This window comes from Lipotes vexillifer, unplaced genomic scaffold (assembly GCF_000442215.2).
Source record: "Lipotes vexillifer unplaced genomic scaffold, Lipotes_vexillifer_v1.1 scaffold913, whole genome shotgun sequence".
In the NCBI taxonomy this organism is placed as follows: Eukaryota; Metazoa; Chordata; class Mammalia; order Artiodactyla; family Lipotidae; genus Lipotes; species Lipotes vexillifer.
The window spans coordinates 453,713-469,006 of NW_006798474.1; the positions used below are offsets into that span (position 1 = coordinate 453,713).

Consider the following 15,294-nt stretch of genomic DNA (forward strand, 5'->3'; position numbering starts at 1 on the left):
CAAAGTCCATAATTTTTTGTTTCCTATATACTCACCCTTGAATGAGGAAAACCCCACCAAACCTATATTTTTACAGCAGACAGAGTGTGTGGTTTTTCCTGGACCCCCTGTCTAGCTTAGTGCAGTTGTAGGTCCTGTTTCTTACAGAGGGGTGGCAATTAGAGCCTTTAAGGCTAAAACCTAACAAATGTTCCTCTACTGTGGCTGCTTTGGACTACAGTGGAGTAATTTCCTGTGACTTCCTGGCTCTCTGATAATTCAAACAGATGGCATGTATTCAAAAATCTACTGCTTTCAGGGCTTCCCTGGTGGCGCAGTGCTTGAGAGTCCGCCTGCCGATGCAGGAGACGCGGGTTCGTGCCCCGTTTCGGGAGGATCCCACATGCCGCGGAGCGGCCGGGCCCGTGAGCCATGGCCGCTGAGCCTGAGCGTCCGGAGCCTGTGCTCCGCAAATAGGAGAGGCCACAACAGTGAGAGGCCCGCATAACGCAAGAAAAAAAAAAAAAAAAAAAAAAAAAATCTACTGCTTTCAGATTGCACTGCTTCTGTCTTGTTCACGGTTATATTGATTTAATTGTGAGGACTGCAGATGGTCCTTATCTTTCATATGATAAAATATTTTACAACCTTTGTTTTTGAACATTATTCCCTAATTCCTTCGAGTACTCAAAATTTTTGATTATGTGATGGTTGATATATACCATACTACTCAGAATGCACTACCTTATGTTATAATATCAGGGCTGGGATTCATAATTCTATTATAGAGATGTACTAATTTTGGTGTGCACTAATACAAACTACACATGGGATACACATATAAATAAAAACTACACATATGATATACCATTGACCCTTGAACAACATGGGGGTTAGGGGTGTCAACCTTCCCCACAGCCAAAAACCCACATGTAATTTACAGTTGGTCCTCTGTATCCACATGTTCTCCACATCTGCATATTCCACCAACCATGGATCATATAGCATTGTAGTAATTATTATTGAAAAAAATCCTCCTATTAGTGAACCCATATAGTTCAAACTCATGTTGTACAAGGGTCTACTGTGTGTGTTTATATATACATATATATATGTATATATATGCACACATATAAATATTTTATATATATACAAAATGTACATATGAAACAGATGTATATTATGAAGTATAATTAGAAACTACCACCCAAAATAATACCTACATATTACCAATAACATTAAATTTACCTGTGTATTTAACCCTAATCCCTCTCTCCCAGACATAACTTTATAGAATTTTGTATTTATAATTTCCTCTCTTTTAAAAAAGATGGTTAACATCACATATAAATATGTTTCTAGTTATTTAGCTTTGCCTTTTATCCACCATATTCAGACTTTTATATATACATCGACATACACAATTTTTGAGCTGTTGATTACTGGTCCTATCTTCCAGCCAACAAGTTATATTTTAGTACTATCATCATCTTTGTATGTTTAACAGTGTTTGTGGAATTATTTGAATATCTTAGTTCATCCTTAGTTCATAAATGAAGTAGAAAATGGGAAAAATAAAAGTGTTGATGCTAGTAATAGGAAATAAACTTATAAACTTCATGTAAGAATAGAAATAATTAGGAATGTCAAAATTTGTTATTTTAGCCTTGATGAGATGTTCATTGGGTTTAATCCATATCACTATAGGTTCACTTGTAAAGAAAATGAAAAAGGAATAAATGAATTCTAGGGGCTTCCCTGGTGGCACAGTGGTTGAGAATCTGCCTGCTAATGCAGGGGACATGGGTTTGAGCCCTGGTCTGGGAAGATCCCACATGCCACAGAGCAACTGGGCCTGTGAACCATGACTACTGAGCCTGCGTGTCTGGAGCCTGTGCTCTGCAACAAGAGAGGCCGCGATAGTAAGAGATCTGCACACCGTGATAAAGAGTGGCCCCTGCTTGCCACAACTGGAGAAAGCTCTCGCACAGAAATGAAGACCCAACACAGCAAAAATAAATAAATTAATTAATAAACTCCTACCCCCAACATCTTCTTAAAAAAAAAGAATAAATGAATTCTAGAAGTACATTTGAAAGATGGAGTGTAATTAAATAATATAATATATTAATTGACTTTTCTATCTATTTATAAACATGAATTATGCTCAAAGTTAAAGGACTATGAATTCATTCTTTCCAAGATCCAGTTAACCAGGGCTCTTTCACTTCCCTCACTTCCCTAATTGGAGTCTTAGAACTACAAGCTTCATATGGATATAGGAAGGGGGACACCAATGTGGAAGCAGAGTAGCCAAATAAACTGGGTGGGACTCAAACTTAGCTGCCCAGTCTTCTGGATGGTAGAGACTTTGTTTTCCTGACCTAGGGAAGGTGTAATGGAGGTATGGGGCATGAGTTGGTCTTTTTTTCCTATTTTTGTATAAGCAATCTCAAAGTCTTAATGGTGGCAGAACAATGAGTTTTATCTCCATATTCAGTTTTCAATTATTCAAACAGCTTTACCATTTGTGGAAATTCATCAAAGAATTTAGCATTATTTTGATTATCAGTTTTTATGTATCAGGATTTCTTATTTATTTATTTATTTTTTTACTTCTTTTCAGGTATTTTACTTGAGAAAGAAGAGAGGTTGAAGGGATGACTAGCCAGATGCTATTTTTAATCAAAAGTCAACAGTTAATATTTGTAAGGAGAACAAATATAGGATCAAATATAGCAGTGCAAATCACTTCAAAAACTCTTGTTTCAATTCGGCTTCCCATCAATGCTCTGAAAGAGAAAGGTCAATATGGGAGAGAAGTCTCGAGTTTTGTGTTATGGCCTCTTCACAATCACTGGTCATGAAGCTTTCTGGAGAAGGGTTAGTACTGAGTATTATATTACAAACTGTAATAGGGAAGAGCAAAATCTGACTCCATGTTGGATCTGTTTCTTTTACTTTAACCTTTGCTTTTCATTGCTTTCGTTATTATAATCACTAAAAGGACGCTGTCTATAGCTGTAAGCATACATAAAAACCTGCCACAGGGAACCCTGCCCACCTGTGAATGACTGCAGAAAAGAAGTTAACACATGTCCTCCCTGATGCAGGCCAAGCAAAGAGATATCTTGCAAAACTAATGGCCTTTTTACTTTACTTCCTCACCTCCTCCCCTTCTCTGTTCTATAAGAGAAACTGGCATCCAGACCCTGATAAGAGGTTTTTGGGGACACTAGTCCACCATCTCCTTGGTCTGCTTGGTCCAAATAAAGTTGTTATTCCTTGCCTCAGTACCTTGTCCCCTAATTTATTGGCCTGTTGTGCAGCAAGCAGAGAGAGCTTGGAGTCGGTAAAAAAAACAGTGAGTAAAATAGGAAATCATGTGTTTTAACTGATATAAATGATAAATAATGTGTGTGGGGGGGTAAGAGCTATTCCTTATAGTAGACTATTATTTAATAAATGTGGAAGTGATGATGGAAATAGAAAATCCCTCTTTGTAAACCATCATAGTTGTATTTGGTATAGGCAGGAGTCATCCATGGATGTTGAAGTTTCTGTCTAGAGGAGAAAAAATAATTTTTCTTCTACCCTTCTAAGTTCCCAGCTGAGAATCCCCTATAATAAGACAAATTAATAAGAGGAAAACAAACATAAGTTTAATAAAATAAAAACCTCCTGTATACATGGGAAATACACAGAAAAACTGGGAAACTCCCTGAAATGGCCTAAGACACAACCTTAAATACCATCTTTGATTAAAGACAAAGAAATGTTAGGTGGTGGGGAGGGAGGAGAGGCAGTTATAGGAGGTTATCAGGAAAAGCACAGTAAATAAGTGTAAGATTGTTATGCAGATTTAAGTAAGTGACTTTTCTATTGATAAAAGTTTCTTCTGATTTATAGCCGCCTTTCATCTTTCCGGTACAGAGACAGATACACTCTTACAAATGGAGATTTCCTGTATAGATACAAATGTTCTTTACAAAATGGTAATCTCTACTCTGTTTTCACAGCTTCTCTTGTGTCTACTGTTTCTTAAAAATAACCAACAAGATAACCCTTTGCCAAAAAGGTATATTTTGGTATTCTACTCCCCTTCAATGGGTAGAGGTTTAGTGAGGAAAAGAATATGAGTGTAATATTGGAGTATCTCCTTACAAAGTTCTTATCAAACACATAGTGTCCCTCCTGATGTGCAAACTGAGAAGGGAGCAGCAGCCATTCTGTGGGATTCCTGCCAAGCATGCATGGCCTGAGTCTGGTAAGGGGAAATGTTGGATGGACACAAATTGAGGGGCAGCTTACAGAAGGAAAAGCCTGAATTTTTGATACTGTCAAGGACAATGAGTGCAGGACTGAGGACTGTTCCAGACTGAAGGAAACTTATGCAACATGATGCTATGGTATAAATGATTGTGCCTTCTCAAATTTGTATGTTGAAATCCTAGCTCCCAATGTTGTGGTATTAGGAAGCAGGGCCTTTGGGAGGTGATTAGGTCATGAAATGACTGCCCTTATAAAAGAAGCCAGAGAGAGCTCCCTTGCCCTTCTACCACGTGAGTGAAAGATAGAACATGACACCCCAAAATAAGCCTTTTTAGCATAAGGATTATTTTGAGCTGATTATTTTGAGAAACTGCAGACACAAGAGAAACTCTGAAAATAGAGTAGAAGTTACCCTTTGTCAAAAGAAGTCTAAATTTATAAAGGAAATTTACATTAGAAAGAAGACTTCTTTCAGGAACAGAGCTATTACCAGAGTCAACTTTTTCACCTGAGAGATTTATCTGCATGACAGGGCAGCCTTTTTTTTTTTTTAACCAAACATCATCTCCTCATTTTGTCTTCCTATGAATTGCCTTCCCCGCTTTACAGTCCCAGACTCCTACCCCTTTCCTTAGCTCAGGAGGGTACATAAGCCTCAAAGGTCTGGCTGCCTTTTGAGTCTCTTATCTTTGTGGACCTCCCATAGGTATGTACATAATTAAATATTTTCCCCCTGTTAATCTGTCTTATGTTACACAGGGGTCTCAGCCAAGAACTCAGAAGGGTGGAGGGAAAATTATTTTTCCTCTCCTACAGGAGGATACAATGAATAACTTGTGATCACAAAGAGGGCCCTCACCCAACCATGTAGCATTCTGATCTTGGACTGTCAGCTTCTAGAACTATGAGGAATAAATGTTTGTTGTTTATAAACTACTCAGTCTGCCGTATTTTGCTATAGCAGCATAAACAGACTAAGACCCATAACAACTAAATACAGCACCAGTTTCTGTGTAGGATTCTGAACCAGAAAAGAAAAAGAAAGGTTGTTAGGACAACTAGAAAATTTGAATGGAGCCTACAGATTGGATGCTTGTGTTGTTGTAATGATGATTTTCCTGTTTGGGAGGGTTATAGAATGGTAATGTAAAAAGTAACCTTGTTTTTAGGAGATACACACTCTAGTATTTAGGGGTGATAGAGCACCATGTCAGAGAGAGAGAGAGAGAGAGGGAGGATACACACATACCTATACATAAAGGGAAAAGGGGGAGGAGAGTACGTATGATGTAGTGTTAAAAAACAAAATTCAACTGAATATATTTAAAGATCAAATTGGCTTTATTCAACAATTCATGAATTGGGCAGTATCCCGTCTAACAGAGAGACACTCCTCTGAGCTGCAGAAAAAGGAAAGTTTTTATAGACAGGGTACAAGAAAGGAAATTTTCTACCCAAAATTGGGTAGTTTCAGGCTTATATCACCCTCCTTTGGGGGACAGAAGGGGTCTTTGAGAATTATCTCACTAGTGCTGATCAGGAAATTCCACACTGACCTGTTAATATTACATTCCTGGGGGAAGTTGAGACTGCAATTAGGTTAGGTGTTAAGCCTCAGTTTGCTCATGTGGGGCTTAGCACAAGTGACTCCATTTGGGACCTGTTGCTGCTTCTTTTTTTTTTTTTTTTAAACAATTTTCCCCTTTTCATCAGACTCTTAGCTTAACTGAGAGGTGAGATCAAAATTTAAGGCATTAGTGCCCCTCCAAATTACTGCTCTGAAATTAGCATACATTTTGTTAATCCTCTGTGTAGTATTCACAGGTTATGTATTTTGTTGAATCTCTGGCATTCACAGGTCATGACTTCAGGTTCACATTTTTTTAGTTGGTCATTCTCTTCATTTCTTTTCTGGCATTCTAGTGTTATGGAAATCATTTTCTTGGCGGTCAGTGGCTACAAACACACATTTAAAGCTTTTGAGAGAATACAGCATGCCAGGGAGACTACTATGATTATTATAAACAGAATAACTCCCACTGTCTGAAGTTCACTTCAAAGCCATGGTTCCCAAGACCCTAACCAATCAGAAGCAAATAAGTCAAGGAAAGACCCTTTTGAAGGAGTTACATTTTTAAGCCAAGTGTCTTGTTCAGTGATCTTATATAAATGAGTTTCAACTTCCCCAGAAGTATTAATGCAGGTACAATAGGTGATGTTGGCCACAGCACAGACAGCTCTTTGCTCCATTAAAAGATAATCAAGGGCCATCTTAAGAATAACTTTGGCCAGAGAGTCTAAAGATTTTGTAGAGCTGCTACTGTCTTAACAGTGGATTCTGCAATATTTTCGAGCATTAAAGAGAGATTCCTGATTATATTTTCATTCACTCCTAAGTTGGGAGGTAGGGCCCAGCTAAAGGAAGAAAATCCTGAGTCATGAATGCCTCCTGGTAGGGTCTTTCTAACTAGGTGATATAAATTCAGGGGAGTCAACTAGTGAGGGGCTTAGTTCATTTGTGAGAAGTTAGGGGCACAGTCAGATAACCTAAGAGGCATTGCCCAGTTATGTACCAGCTGTCAAGGAATTCATGGGCCCAAGGAGAATGACAACCACCACAGACAAAAACAAACTATGTTGGGACAAAACTATAATTCAAAAAGATACATGCACCTCTATGTTCATAGCAGCACTACTCACAGTAGCCAAGATATAGAAACAACTTAAATGTTCATTGACAGATGAATGGATAAAAATGTGGTACATACATACAATGTAATACTACTTTGCCATAAAAAAAGAATAAAATTATGTCATTTTCAGCAACATGAATGGACCTAGAGATTATCATATTAAATGAAGTAAGTCAGAAAGAGAAAGACAAATACCATATGACATCATTTATGTGTGGAATCTAAAATATAACACAAATGAATTTATCTATGAAACAGACACAAACTCACAGACATAGAGAACAGACATGTGGTTGCTGTGGGGAGGAATGTATTCGGAGTTTGGGATTAGCAGATGCAAACATATATAGTATGGATAAGGAGCAAGGTCCTACTGTATAGCACAGGGAACTACATTTAATATCCTGTAATAAACCATAATGGAAAAGAATATGAAAAAGAGGGTACATGTACGTATAATTGAATCACTTTGCTGTATGGCAGAAATTAACACATTGTAAATCAACTATACTTCAATAAAATAAATTAAAAATAAAAACCTTGTCAGGGCATAAATGATTCTCATTAAGGTGGCACTGTTATTGGATTCATTTGCAGGGATTGTTGCATTTGCCAGGGGTCAGTAAGGTTTTCAATGCACTTGGAAAGTAAGTCTCTTAGCCTGAAATAAAAAGTTATCCTAAATACCTTGCAAAGAAGGGTGCTGCTGGTGAGATCATTTTGTGATTGGGGGCAGATCCAATTTAGATAATTATGATAATGTATGTGTGCAGGTGTACTAAGATTTATGTACATATTTATATCTAATTAGACAAGTACAGTTATAATCAGAGAAAGGTAAAAACAAGACATTGGATGTTCTGGTCATAAAAGTTGATCTCAGGGGACTTCCCTAGCGGTCTGGTGGTTAAGACTCCATGCTTCCACTGCAGGGGTCATGGGTTCGATCCCTGGTTGGGGAACTAAACTAAGATCCCACATACCATGCGGCACAGCCAAAGGAAAAACAAAAAATTGAACTCGATAAAAGATTTCCAAGAGGGGTCAGTCATATTTGATGACATTGGAAGTAAAAGATAAATTGATCAAGGGAGGACCAGGGGGTTCCTAGCATCATAGATAAATTTGAATCTTTGATGACAGATCTAGCAGCCTGAAAGTTTACCCCACTTAGCAATGGTCTGTGAGATGTAGATGATGGTATTATTTTTCCAGGCCAATGCCAGAGTAAAGGAAAGAAAGAGAAGAAAAAAAGGTTCCATGTTTCAATAGAGTATGAGTCTTGATCTGGCATCTTGGACAGAAGTAGTCCACCTCAGTGTCAGCTACTTCTTTTCCTTATCAATTTGATCCAGTGTCTGCACAGGACCAGATGTCAGATGGACCCTTTTTCAGCTGTGAGACGTGTACTCAAGGCTCAATGCTTTTTAGTTTCCCATCAGTGTCAGTGGTCAGGAGCACTGGGTAAGGTCCCTTCCTAAAGGGTTTGAGGGCTGTCCTCCTCTGCTAGCATTTCCAGAATACCAGACACCAGACTCTAGACTGTGACCAACAGGATCTTTTGAATTTGGATCCAGAAAAGTTTTTGTAACCTGTTGATAAAAGGCTTTAACATAAGACATTAAAGACATATACTAGCTAGTCATACTAGCATGAGATAACAAGGGATCAGCAGAAAACTGTATACCAATGGACATTGGTCTGCCAGTGACTATCTCCTGTAGAGTGAGTTTACGTCTCCCAAAGAGTGTACAGCAAATAGCAAAACCAAAGGCAATGCATTAGGCCAAGGGATTCCAGTAGTTTCAGCAGGTTCTGAGATTTTAAGTTTGAGAATCCTGTTAGTCCTTTCAACTTTGCCTGATGACTGAGGGTGACAGGGACAGTGATAATTCTGAAAAGTTTACAACATTTTTGTTAAGGCTTGTGTGATTTGCCCAGCGCAGTGGGTGCTTCAATTACTGGAGATTGTGGAAGGTATAACCTGAGCAGGAAACATTCTCTAAAATTTTCTGTGCCACTGTGAGGGCACTGGCTTAGCAGCAGAGGAAGCCTTCAACCCATTCAGAAAACATCAATACAATGACAAGAATATATTGATACGCCATACTAAGTGACAGCTGAATGAAATCCAGCGGCAGATGTTCAAAGGGTTCAGAAGGAGGAGGTCTCAGGCCTCTGGGAACAAAAACAACTTTTCCAGGAACATGGACCTGTCAGGTCAAACGTTGGTGGCTAACTGGTTTTGTAACTTTATAGAAGTCTCCCCACCAATGTTATTCAAAATTTAAGTCATTTTGAATGCACCATGATGGAAAAAGAAATGCAAAGAACATAAAATGGGGTTTGCCAGGGATCTGAGAAGAACCAAGCAGCTGTCTTGGGCTTCCCATTGCCCAGACTGTTCATTGAACTTACAACCACTGTTTGCCCATCTTAATTTCTCTGATTCAGGAGTAGGCTGATGCCATGTTGCAAGGACATCAGGATGGCAAAAGTCTGGGAAATAGGAGTCATGGACTTCATTCACATGTGCCACAACTTTAAAGATTCTGCTGTTGCCTTTGTGTGAAAGCCAGCTAGGGCATCTCCCTGATAACTCAGGTGCAGTCTTCTTAGTGTGAGCCTTAATTTTGATAACAGCAATTTCAGAATACAAAAGAATAGCACTAATAAGTTTGTTTTCTTGTTGTTCATTTTTGATTGGCATCCCAGTGAACATAAGAAAACTCCTTTGTTTCCATAGCACTCTCAAATCATGGCTGACCCCAAAGGCATGCTGGCTATCAGTATAAATATTAGTTTGTCCTTCTGATAACTGGCATTCTCTGGTAAGAACATGGAGCTCTGCTTGTTGGGTTGATTTAGCTTGTGAGAGAATTTTCCACTCGAGTAATTCCTATTGGGTAGTAACAGCATAACAAGCTTAGACATTTCCTTTTTAATTTTTGCAATATAACCCATCAACAAAGATTAGATCAGGGTTAGTCAAAGGGGTGTCTCATAAATCAAGATGCAGTGTCCCTAAATGGAATGTTATTACCTTGCAGTCCTGGGGCTCACCTTTGTCAGGCAGGTGTAGTAGAGTAGCAGGAATAAGAACGTTGCAATGTTTAAGATGAAGATTAGGTGGTGAAAACAGAAGGATCTCATAGGAGCTTAGTCTGTTTGTGGAGACATGTTGAGTCAATTCAGAATTAAGGAGGTTTTGGACAACATGTGGAGTTTATTAATAAATGTCATTCCTAGATTAAATCTGTTGATTCTTCTACTAACCTTGTGAATGCAGCTATACCCTTAAGGCACTTGGGATAGGCAGAGGAAGAGAATCAACTGCACGCTATAATAAGCAGTAAGCCTATGTTTATTGCTATGTGCTACATAAGCATTGCCAGGGCTTGGTTTTTCTCTCATGCACAAATAAAAGGTTTAGAATACTTAGGTAGCCCTAAGACAGGTTTTTTTGTGCAGTACCTGTTTTAGCTTTCTAGAGTCCTGCTCATGTTTATCTTCCTAAGGAAGGGGTTCAGGGAGTAAAATTTTAGAAAGTTCATAAAGTAGGAAAGCCCATAGAAACAAACTAGGAATCCATAGCCTATAATAATAGCCAGGTCCAGAAATCCACAAAGATGTCACTTAGTTGTGGGCCTAGGAAATTCTTGGATTTGCTTAATGTTTTTTGGAAATAACTGGATTCCTCCAGTGCTTAGATTTTGACCTAGATAATAAAGTGTCTGGAGATCATTGTCATTGTTTTTTAGAGACTTTATGTCCCTTTTCACCTAACTGTAGCAGCAAATAAGTAGAATCCTTATGTATGTCTCTTTGGTAACACGCACAGCAATAGGCTTGTCTACATATTATAAAAGAGTCAATTTCCTCAGATAATAGAGGGTACTTAAATCTCTGTGGAGCAATTGGGAAAATTAGAAAGGGCCTCAGTGAACCCTTGAGGCTTGACTGTCCAGGTATATTGCTTATTGTTCCAAGCAAAGGCAAATAGGTATCTACAGGGATGCTGAAAAAGGCCAAACAAATGTCCACAACAGTGAACCATTTTGAGTCTGGTGGAACCTGTGAGAAAAAGGTGTTTGAGTTTGGAACAACAAGGAAACGGAGACAGCTATCTTTTTAATAACTCTCAAGTCCTGGACAAATCACCATCCCCACCCATTAGGTTTCCAGACAGGACAAATTGGCATGTTACAAGGGGACATGTACAGGAAATGATTAGCCCCTGGGCAATTAGGTCTTCTACTGTTGGTATGTGGCTTTGCAAGGCCTCAGGCTTTAATGTATGTAGAGGCAATTTAGGAAGAGGTTTAGTCATATCTATTTGAATTTTTATAGACTCTGCACTTTTTATTCTCCTAAAATCAATATTAGAAGTAGCCCAGAGATTTTCAGGCACCTCCATTAAATTAGGGGATTTTTATTGGAGTTCTCCCTCTTCTATGTCAAAGACAGATTGTAAAGAACATAAAAGATAAGATTCAGGTTGGTCAGGAAATTCTAAGATGAGGTCTCCATTGGCTGCTAAATGTATTAACCCTTTTAGTTTAGAAAAGAGAGCTCTACATAATAGATTGGGCTTTGTCATATAGTAAAAGGAATGCTTTTCCGTAAAAGGTCCCAGAGCCATTTGTACTGGTCGAGATAGAGGCCCTCTCTGAATTTTATTAGATACCCCCAATATGGAAAGTTCTTTTTCACTCATGAGGGGTTTGTTGTCCTATGAGAGTGGGGTTTAAAGTAGAAAGCGTGGCTCTGGTATCTACCAGAATTTCGCAAAATTTCCCATTAATTTTAGTTTTAGCTTCCCCTTGGCTGTTTAAGGGAATTACTAGAGGCAGTTTACTGGAGAACTTCTCACAGTCCTGTCAGTTCTGGGAGGGGCCCATATAGGGATCCTCCTTTGGGGATAGATATGAGAGCATTTGAGCTGATTCCGTAGAATTTGCATAGGGCCTTTGAGGACAATCTCTTTTCTTTATTTCTAAAAAAATATTTATTTATTTGCTTAGGCTGTGCCAGGTCTTTGTTGCAGCATGCAGACTCTTAGCTGTGGCAGGTATGAGGGATCTAGTTCCCTGACCAGGGATCAAACCTGGGCCCTCTGCATTGGGAGCGTGGAGTCTTGTCCACTGAACCACCAGGGAAATCCCGAGGACAATCTCTTTTCCAGTGTCCCAGTTGATGACAATTGAGACATCAATCCTTGGACCAGTGTTTTGATGATGAACCCCTAGAAGCGTGCAATTCAAGGAACCCAGATGTTATATAGGTCTCTGGTCTTGGAGTTGTTGTAGCTGTAAGGCTAATAGTTTGGTGATTTTCTGTTTACGATCTTGTTCCAAAGTGCTTTCGGAGTGCTCAGCTGTGATCATATGTTCAGTTAGACTCAAGGCTTCCCAACTTGTTTTCTATCTTTTTATCAATACACTAATCTCAGGACATAATCCATTTACAGTTAGTGCAGCTAGAACAGGTTGAATGACCTCATTTATTGTATGGAACTCAGAATGCCACAGGAAGAGGACTTTCAGATGGGCTTAAAGTCTGCCACATCTTTCTTTTGTTTGCAAGTCTGAATAAGAGACCAATCACTGTGGGCAAGGAAGACTCTAGGAATGGCTTTTAAAAGATTAGTCTCTATTTTGTGAGCATTTTCTGGTCCATTTAGAGAACATGTTGAAGATTGAGAAGCCATTTTGCTTCCTGCATTCATTTTTGGGCTTTACCACCTGCTACCAGCATGTACACAAGCTGATAAAGATCTGGCAGCCCAGGGTCATAGGTCCTGACAATAACTCTAAATTCTTCAGAAAGCTTTTGGGGATCCTCCTTGGTTTAGGAAAGTCTTTACCTATGTTCCTTAGTTCAGTCTTTGACCAAGGAGTGAAAGTTATCTGCGGAGGATCACCTGCAATTTGAGGTGGTTTTATTTTAAAAAGTAACTGTGTATCGGTCTCTTCAGAGTGGAAAGGCAGTTCAGATAGAGAATCAGTAGAATGTAAGTACTCAGACAAAGGAGGATAGGGGGAGCAATAGAAGTAACATCAGTCTTACTGTCTTCAGTTGCAGGAACCTCTTGTGTCTTAAATTTTTCATTAGCCTTCTACAACAAATTTTTTTTTTAATGAAGCTATTTTGGACTCTTGAAGCCTTTTAGAAGCTTCTGCATACCAATTAAATTAGGTATCCCATTCTGTTTATTTGATTTGGAAACACCTATTTTCAAGTACACGTCTTAAATAAATAATCTTATCTAATTGGAATATTTCCCATAATGGCCATTGTAATTCTAGGTGGATTTTAGTAGATATCTACAGTTTCCAGGACTATAATTCTTAGATGTAAAATAAGCAGGTATGCTGAAATGTAGCAAACTTAATTCTATACATTTTAGGGAGCCTCTTTCTTTCCAGCTGAGACTTTGGGTCCCTCAGAGACAAACTAGTACCTAAAAGGGATGTGCTGATGTGTTGGGGGTTGCACAGTGTTTTATAGTGTACCTCAATGCACGTAAATTTTTTGAGGTTGGTGAGTGACTTTGAATCAATCTAACTCATTCCATGACCAACTTATCTCAACATGAGAGTCTGACTTAGGGGGCAAGTGCTCTAACATCTCTTAAATGCTTGTCTCATGCCCATTAGTTTTGCTGGTTTTGGTCTTTGGGTTTTCAGGGTTTTGTTGTTGTTTTTCTTTCTTGTCTTTTCTTTTTTTTTTTTTTGCTTCTGAGATTCCATTAGCAACAGCTTTCAATTATTGGACCCAGAACAGCTCAAGTTAGACCCAATCTGATCTCAGACCAAGTCCATGTTTTTTTCAGGTTTTAAAACTTTTATTTGCATATTAAAAATTATGCACTCTAGGAATTAAAATCATTTGAACAAAACAATGGCATTCTGATTAAACTGCATTTTATAGCCTGCAAGACACCTTGGACCAGCTTGCTTTTTACTCTAGGTTTCACTGTTGTCCCACTCAGCTTTTTCTTTCACCAACATTCAAGTTCCTTTCCTTCCCTGCCAAGCAGACAGGCAGATGGGAGAAGCTGGTGTGGATTTTGCTGCCAATAATTCTCCATTCTTTAGTGTGAAAAGGGACAGCACTGTCACTTGAACTTGATCCAACCTCTTTGCATCTTACAAAGTTAAACAGCTACAAGAAGTCAAATAAGAAGGCAAAGCTTGTGGAACGTACAGTGCATATTGGAGGCTCCTGCCTCATTATGACTCACCTGCTTGCTTTTCCTGTTCAATCATTTCTTTTGAAGGCTGTGGGTTTTTCTCTTATGTTTCTGTCTTCTTCAATTTTGATTTATTGCATTTCTCAGGGTCAGCCATATCAAATCTGTCAGACATGGTTTCAGAGGAAACAGAGCAAGGTGTACAAGTGAGTGGAGTCTGGTCTGAGCAGTGGCTTCTGTGGAGTCCCTAGTTTGGTTCAGTTGGACCCAATCCAACTCTGGCTAGCCGTTCCCAATGTGGAATCTGGGGAGAGTCTGGGGAGAGATTCCAAACAGGTGTGGAACTGTGGCAATCCAGTTAGATCAGGAGTTTGACGTAAAGAGAGTGGAGCTCAGAACTGAAAGGAACTTATCTATGGCCCTCAGAAATGGTGAGAAAGACAGACAACTCAAAAGGGTTCAAGGTGTACCATGTCTGTATTTCTCGTTGTTACTGAAGCTGCCAGAAGAATCCTTCAATCCCACTATTGCCACCAAAACTATTAATAAACAAAATTCATCTGAGTAAATTTAAAGATCAAATTGGCTTTATTCAACAATACATGAATCAGGCAGCATCTTATCTAGCAAACAGAAAAGAGCTCTGCAAGCAGCAGAAAAGAAAAGGTGTTTATAGGTGGAAAAGGGACAAGAAATGGAAATTTCTAGCCAAGAGTGGATAGTTTGTGGTTTAGGTCACCCTCTTTTAGGGGAGGGAAAGTGTCTTGAGGGATTACCTCCCTAGTGTTGACCAGGAAATTCGAGACTAACCTGTGAAAATTACATTCTTGGAGGAGGTTGAAACTGCAATTAGGCTAAGTGTTAGGTCTCGATTTGCTGACATGGGGCTTAGCACAAATGACTCCATTTGGGGTCTGTTACTTCTTTTTTAACATTAGTAAATGGGACTCTAAGTGAAGGAGAAGCTGAAAGTCTTTATACTGATCTTGCTTTTTTTTTTTTCTATAGTTGCAATATTAAAATATAAAGCTATTTCAAAATTTAAAAAATACTTGCTTAAAAAAAGCAACAAATATTTGCTAATTATCTTACCTAAGACATGCTGGGCCTGAGGTATCAAGTGTTCTCTTGGTTTAAAAGAGATTCTAAGGCGTG

At 38.8% G+C, this 15,294-nt stretch overlaps 1 pseudogene; it reads right to left on the reverse strand.

Annotated features, from left to right (window-relative positions):
* Positions 1 to 14,179: 14,179 nt before the first annotated feature.
* Positions 14,180 to 15,046, reverse strand: LOC103086897 (putative thymosin beta-4-like protein 6; annotated as a pseudogene).
* Positions 15,047 to 15,294: the final 248 nt, after the last annotated feature.